This window comes from Micropterus dolomieu, linkage group LG04, assembly GCF_021292245.1.
Source record: "Micropterus dolomieu isolate WLL.071019.BEF.003 ecotype Adirondacks linkage group LG04, ASM2129224v1, whole genome shotgun sequence".
In the NCBI taxonomy this organism is placed as follows: Eukaryota; Metazoa; Chordata; class Actinopteri; order Centrarchiformes; family Centrarchidae; genus Micropterus; species Micropterus dolomieu.
This window is the reverse complement of record NC_060153.1, coordinates 16,912,003-16,919,030: the sequence shown is the minus strand read 5'-3', so window position 1 is coordinate 16,919,030 and position 7,028 is coordinate 16,912,003. Positions and strand designations below refer to the sequence as shown.

The following is a 7,028-nucleotide window of genomic DNA, read 5'->3' as shown; positions in this document are numbered from 1 at the left end:
CAGCACAGTGCTTCAGGGTGGATGGGGAGACAGAGCTTAGCTTCTCGCACCTCCCTGCTAAACTTGTACTTTAACGCTCTGCACCCGGCCCTGACACTACTCCTAAATGCCTCCTCCTTTTCCAACCTTAGCTGTCTGAGTTTAGCTGTGAACCAGAGTTTGTCATTGTTATAACTCACCCTGGTCCGTGTTGGAATGCAGCTGTCCTCACAGAAGCTGATGTAGGACGTCACAGCCTCTGGAAACTCATCCAGATTGTTAGCATTCTTGAAAACATCCCAGTCAGTGCAGTCCAAACAGGCCTGGAGGTCCTGAACAGCTTCACTAGTCCACTTCTTTGATGTCCTCACTACAGGTTTACAGAGCTTTAGTTTTTGCCTGTAAGTAGGAATCAGTAAAACAGTTTACAGTTAATGATAAGAAATTCCAGATTAGGAGAACAGTGCTGCTGAATCTCTGTAACGTCGGTACACCAGCCATTGTTATTATAAAAACAGACACCTCCACCTTTTGTTTTGCCGGAGAGTTCTGTGTCACGGTCCGCTCAGTACAGTTGGAAGCCTGCCAGCTGCAGCGCGGAGTCCGGTATCAGTTCAGACAGCCAGGTCTCTGGTCTCCACTGGTTCCACGAGAGAACAATTGATCCTCTCACTAGGGAAGAAATGGTTATTTAACATTAAATTCGAACTGGAAAATTAATTAAGTAGCACAGGATAACTTTTCTGTGTAGCCCCTGGGTTAAACCCCAGAGCTAAACCCTACATTGTTACTATAGTAGGCACTGTTCCTTTAAGAGGACAGTGTTTTCATAGTTTGTTTGGAACGTACATCACTCAACACGAGGTGAGACATATTAACCTGATGCTTTTATTTATGTGCCTCTGATTAGTCCACTGACAGAGACATCTAGTTTCTAAAAGGTATGATTGGTTAGGGGGCGGGACTAGTAGTCAGGGGAACTGGAGGAGCAGAAAAATGAGGGAGACATGCCAGAGAAGTAGACGCTGCCGCGTGAGTGTGCGACTGTATTTTGAGTGGCGAATAGCTACGAACCAAGACGAATATTAGAGGGTAGAGACCCAGTGTTAGCCTGACTCATTTAAGAGAAGTGTGTTTTTGGCTAAGAGTCTGCTGTGGACATTACTGTGTATCTCCGAGGTAACTTAGGCCGGTAGGCTAATTAGCATAGTATCTCACGGCTTGCTTGCCGTGTGTGTGGACTGAGAGGCCCGGACAGAACACCAGATAGCGCCCTGTGTGACTGGAAAAACACGGGTGCACCTCTGGCTCCAAGGGAGACAAGCTGTCTTCTTCATCATCATCATTACTGGGACTGAGTTGGGAGTTTTCTCCTTTTCTTCATCATCACCACTGGGACTGCCTAAGGAGTGTGCTCCTCTTCTACAACAACATCACTGGGACTGAGAGTGGACGGTCACCTGCCTGGAACAGTAAGGGGATTTTTGAACTGTTCACCATTGGTGAGTAACTCACTGGTACCCTGCTCAGGGAGCGAAGGGACCATCCGCTCCACTGTAATCTGTCATTCAGCGCGCTCAAGCTGCATTCAGGCCTGCAAGGGGGGTTGTTTATTTTACTGCCGGCTTTTATTTTTTTGGGCCCATTAGAGTAACTGAGTAACTTACAGCGCTGTGGTTATGGCTATATGATAATTGGTTTATATGAAGTTATCTGAGGTATTTGCTGCTGAATGTTCATTAGCAGTTGGAATGTGAAAAAATAGTGTTTGCTAAGGTACATTTAGATATTTACAGTAAGTGTTTAGAGCAGAGGATTTTCAGTTTAAAAAGGGTTAAAAACTACACACCTGCACCATCTTTTGTAAAATTGATATAGTTCTGTTAGAGTGTTCCTAAAGTAGTTAGTGGTTAAAAGTTGCAACTGATACTATAGGGTGCAGATTACTGAAAAGAACCCAGGGCGCTGTATCTCATGCTAGATGATACTGAGAAAGCGCTACATCTGTATCATGTCATTTCTAAAGGAAGTGTCAAAAAGTGTTGGGGATAAAGCATTAGTTAACATAAATTGCAGGAATGTCAGTGATTAATGCTGAAAATTAAAGAGCACTGCAAAATTAACTCTTTGGTGGGGTATATAACCAGGACTGAACAAAAGGGGTTCTTGTGTTGTGATGTTTGGAGTAAGTAGAAAGGGGGGCACGGTTGCCATGGTTACCCTGCAATTTGGCTTGTCCTGGGGAGCGTCGGGGTGACACCTTTATGGTCAGGGTGTCTAGGATGTCTCTCAGAAGACACAGTTTGTAGTCTTTATGTCTATTTAAGCTTGTGCAGGCGTATTGCTATACCCCAAAGCTGAGTCTATTCCTGTGCAGGTCACAAAGGCCTGGCTGGTCCACTACAAAAGTAAAATCCCAAACTTTATATTCAGCTTTTAGGCTGCCATCAATGGCCTTTCTGTCATGCTAGTGGTGTTGCTCTCTGTTTGTCAGTCCACCAACTGTCAAAAATCTGCTAGCACCACCAGCAAGTTTTCATTCATTCTGTGAAATATCAAATTTTTTTAGAGACATTCAGCATTCCCAAGCGATACATCCTAACTAGTTTGGCGATCCGAACTTCTCTTCTAGAGCCACCATGAGGTTGACATTTATGTTTTTGAGTGAACTGTCTCGCTCTCTATTGAATGGATTCCCATAAAGTCATACACGACCATGTTAACATTTCATTGTGAACACATTAGCATGCTTATGCACAGCCTCACAAGATCACAAGGATGGCTGTAGACTGTAGACATGGTAGCATTAGCTCACTCTGTGTCTCCCCGGCTCTCCCAGATATCTGGCAGTGCGCCAAGACATGCTGGGCAGAGCCGCAGCAGACGAGGGAGCCCGTTGGTTTGATTGATTTCCTGCACGTGCAGGGCCACGCTGAAACAGCTGTTCCGTGCGTGCCCCCGCTGGAAGAGGCCCTCTTAGGAGGGGTTCGGTCTTAACACTGCTGCACTGTGGTCACCACGAAACAGCATGCAGCTGAGATGAACCGACAGGTCGCACAGCTCACTCACCCTCTTGGTAGAAGTGAGAGCCAGTAACAAGGCAGTTTTGAGAGATAGCATCTTCAAGGAGGACTTTTCCAGGGGCTCGTAGGGGTTTGACCTCAGAGCCTCTAGTACCAGTGGCACGTCCCACTGGGGTGCGGAGACACAAAAGACCCTGCAGAAAACGCTCCATGAGGGGGTGGGTGAAGACAGGTCTGTCGCCAGACCCCTCATGACAAGATGAGATAGCTGCTGCATACACCTTAATGGTTGAGTGTGACAGTCCCTTCTCCATTAGGCCCTGTAAGAAGGAAAGGATGGATCCCACTGAGCAGGTTATGGGATCCATTTCCTTCTCAATGCACCAGCGCTGAAAGTCCAGCCACTTAGCTTTGTAGCAGGAAGTGGTGGAGCCTGCCCTCACCGCCTGGATGGTATGTACCACCTCTGCGGACAGCCCAGCCTGTCTCAACCTCTACCTTTCAGGAGCCAAACCTGGAGAGGTTGGCCGAGCACCGGCAGCGTGCCTATGGCGCCTGACTCCTGTGACAGAGCCCCCCAGACCTGAGGCACAGGCCAGGGCTCCCTCACTGCCAGCTGCGTCACCTCTGCGTACCACCCCGCCGATCTGCAGCTGGGGGCTACCAGGATGACTGACAACCCTTCCTGTCTCACCCTCTCCAGCAGGGGGGGATGAGATGGAGTGGGGGAGAAAGCATACAGCAGCCCTTTTGGCCACGGCACGTGTGCAAACGTGCCCACGCCCAAGGGTGGACTGTCCTGTGGTAGGATCGAGAACCACAGCGCGCAGTGGGTGTTGTATCTGCTGTATTATATTGGGGTGCAGTCTCCACTCGCTCTGTGGGGGACCGCCCCTCGACATGAGGCTGGCCACCCTGTTCTCCGAGCCTGGGACGTGAAGGGCCTTCAGAGACAGCAAGTGTGCTGCAGCCCACGTCCATAGATGCTCTGCTAACGTCAATAGAGCTGAGGATCAGACTCCGCCCTGTCTGTTGATGTAGGCGACTGTCGTGCGGTTGTCTTTCCTCACCAGCTTGTGCCTGCCCTGGACTAGGGCTTTGTGGTGCTGGAGGACCAGAAACACCACTTGGAGCTCCAGTTGGTTGATGTGTCGGCTCTCCCCAGGAGGCCACACACCACCCACTGCTCTCCCCAGGCAGGTCTCTCCCCATCTGGTTAGAGACGCATCCGTGAACACCGACACGTATGAGGATATCCGGCCGAGCGGTACCCCCCGCCCTCAGGCGATGAGGGGACCCCCAGAACCGCAGGTCCCTCTGTACTGAATGGGGAGGCGTCACCATACATCGCTTGTGCCTCTTGAGGTTTAGATGCAGGCTGGTAGACCATCGTTGTAGCCGCCGCATGTGTAGCAGGCCCAGGGTAACCACTGAGCCCCAGCAGCTGCATTACTGACAGCGCCGTTCCCAGCTGGAGCTTGCGGACCGCTTGAAGAAGGGTCGTCTGTCTGAGTTCCGACAGATGAGCTCTCAGGCTGGCTGAGTTGAGCACAACCCCCAAATACTCCACCTCCTGGCAGGGATAGGGGGAGCTCTTCGCCCAGTTGATTGCAAAGCCCAGGTTGTTCAGATGCAAAATCAACTGAGCTGCATGGAAAATTGGCCATTGTTTTGACCTGGCCATGACAATGAGGTCGTCTAAGTAGAAAAAGACCCTCATGCCCTGATCGCGCAATGGTAGCAGTGCGGCGTCTACGCACTTGCTGAATGTACGTGGGGCCAGTGAGTAGCCAAAGGGGAGCCTGGTGTATTCGTACGCCACCCCTTGGAAGGCAAAACGCAGAAACTTCCTGTGTTTCCGGGCCACCTCGACATGAAAGTAGGTGTCTATTAGGTCTATGGTCGTCATCCAATCGCCGGGCTGCACTAGCTCTAGTAGTTTCCTGAGTGTCAGCATGCGGAACGGTTTCTGTGCAATATGCTGGTTCAGGTAGCGGAGATCCAGGATGGGTCTGAAGCCTCCAGTCTTCTTGGGGACCAGGAAGTACGTGGAGTAAAGACCCTTGTACATGTCGTGGGTTGGAACAACAGAGATAGCCTGTTTCTGCAGGAACTGTTGAATCTCTGTGGCCAGGAAGTCCACCTCCTCCTGAGAGGACAGGTTGGCTTCCTTAATGCCCTGGAAAGACGGTGGGATACGGCAAAATTGTAGGGAGTAACCCCGCCTCAATGTGCCGTCCATCCAGTCTGTTGGCTTGCAGCAGCGTCTGCATTCTGTGTGGAAATGAGTCAGGGGTCGTGCTGTTAGCTGAGGAGCGTTGTGGATGAAACGCTGGAAAGATTCCTCGGCCCTCACCGCCACCAAACCCTCCATAAATGGGAGTTTGGCCCAAAGAGGGCCGCAATCGAAAGTGCCAAACCGAAAGTCCTGAAAAGAAGTCCCGAAAAAAACGAGCCGCTCGCAGAGGCAACGAGCGATCTTCTCTGCCTCGCTATGACGGGAGAGACATGGCTAATGGCACCATCTCTCCGGCAATAGCAGGCTAGGCTGCTGCTACCACGGTTACTCCGTGATGCGCTGCGACCTCTCGTTAGAGCAGTTGTCGGTAGCGTGTATGTCTGTGTGGCACAAAAACACTGCTGGTGAGCTAGCAGCGTGCCCAAGCGGGTTTATTCCCCTGCTGGGAATGCAGGCTAGGATCAGATAGCTGCATTGTGCCGCTTCTACGGCAAGAGCGGCCCGTTTCACGGAGAACCCTAGTTCTATTAGCACAGGCGGAGCCCTCTACGATGGAGCCCTGCCCAAGCCAAAGAGAAGGAGCATAAACACCTGAAGGATGCGTTTAAAGCATGTGGATGCCTAAACTGGACCTTTTGTGAAAACAGCCACACAACCCAGGAAGAACGCCAACATTATGGATGATGAGGAAAAGAAGAGTTAACACAACAACATAATGATTCCATTGGTAATTGGAGTGTCAGAGAAACTCAGAAGGATTTCCAACAAACACCACATCCCGTGATTTTTAAAGCCAAGAACATGCAAAGACAGACACTGGTCCACCCGAAAGACCGCACACCCAAACACAAGAAAAGCAATCTAGTGTAAGCTGTCCAATGCAGTGAGGAACACACAGACCTGCATATTGGGGAAACTAAACAACCACTACACAAATGCCTGGCTCAACACAGAAGGGCCAACTGCTTAGGTCAAGACCCAGAAGTTTACTTGTATATGTTTGCTTGCACTCTTTCAAGGACAACAATGTACATATTCTGGAGAGCGAGGGCAGATGGTCGAGGAGGAATTAAAGAAGCCATCTACACACGACACCACTTCTAATGCTGGCCTTTCATCCCTTCTCAGGATATTGAGCATACATTTACATTTGGCCTCATGTGACAGTCATTCAGACTTGACCTCACGTGACTCCAGTGACCATAATGAATTTCAATGCAACAGCCAGGAACAGTAACAAACAAAGAGGTATTCATCACCTTGACAACAACCCCATGGAGACATGTGAAACGTCTCCAAGTACCTTCAACCAAGTCCAGTTGACCTTGATTTTAACGCACCTTGGACAAATTGGTAGTACCTCATAGTCATTTTAGGATATTCAAGTTTAAATTGTTTGTTGTGTGTTTTTTTAAAGGTGTTCGGCATCTGCTCAGTCACAGTTCCCCAAGAAGAAGCTGGAGACACACACACAAATAGTCACTCATGCACGCAGTGAAAAATTTATTGAATTGTGTCTACATCATTCCAAAAACTCTAGGGATATGGCCCATTTACACACATTTATTAATTTTCTCTTAGATCCAGTTTATGGATCCAAGGCTACACATTCTTGCAGGGTCAGTGTCATGAATGATATTTGTCTGTCTTTGAGTAGTTAGATGGCATTAGATAATTTTTCAGCAGGAGACAGTGTCTGATATTTTCTGGCTACAAAGACACACATATGTGCAGAAGGACATGTAAAGCCACATGCAACAACAGATGTGCTAATAGAAATAACAGGA

At 49.2% G+C, this 7,028-nt stretch overlaps 1 protein-coding gene across 5 annotated transcripts in view; it reads left to right on the top strand.

The window, feature by feature from the left end:
• Positions 1-993: 993 nt before the first annotated feature.
• gga3a (golgi associated, gamma adaptin ear containing, ARF binding protein 3a) overlaps positions 994-7,028 on the top strand; it is a 37,907-nt gene continuing 31,872 nt past the window's right edge. For 2 of the 5 annotated variants that reach the window (XM_046047787.1, XM_046047786.1), the window contains exon 1: positions 994-1,481. The gene's annotated coding sequence lies outside the window, so the exon portion shown is untranslated. The remainder of the gene's footprint in view (positions 1,482-7,028) is intronic. The other 3 variants (XM_046047791.1, XM_046047790.1, XM_046047792.1) reach the window with 2 other exon arrangements.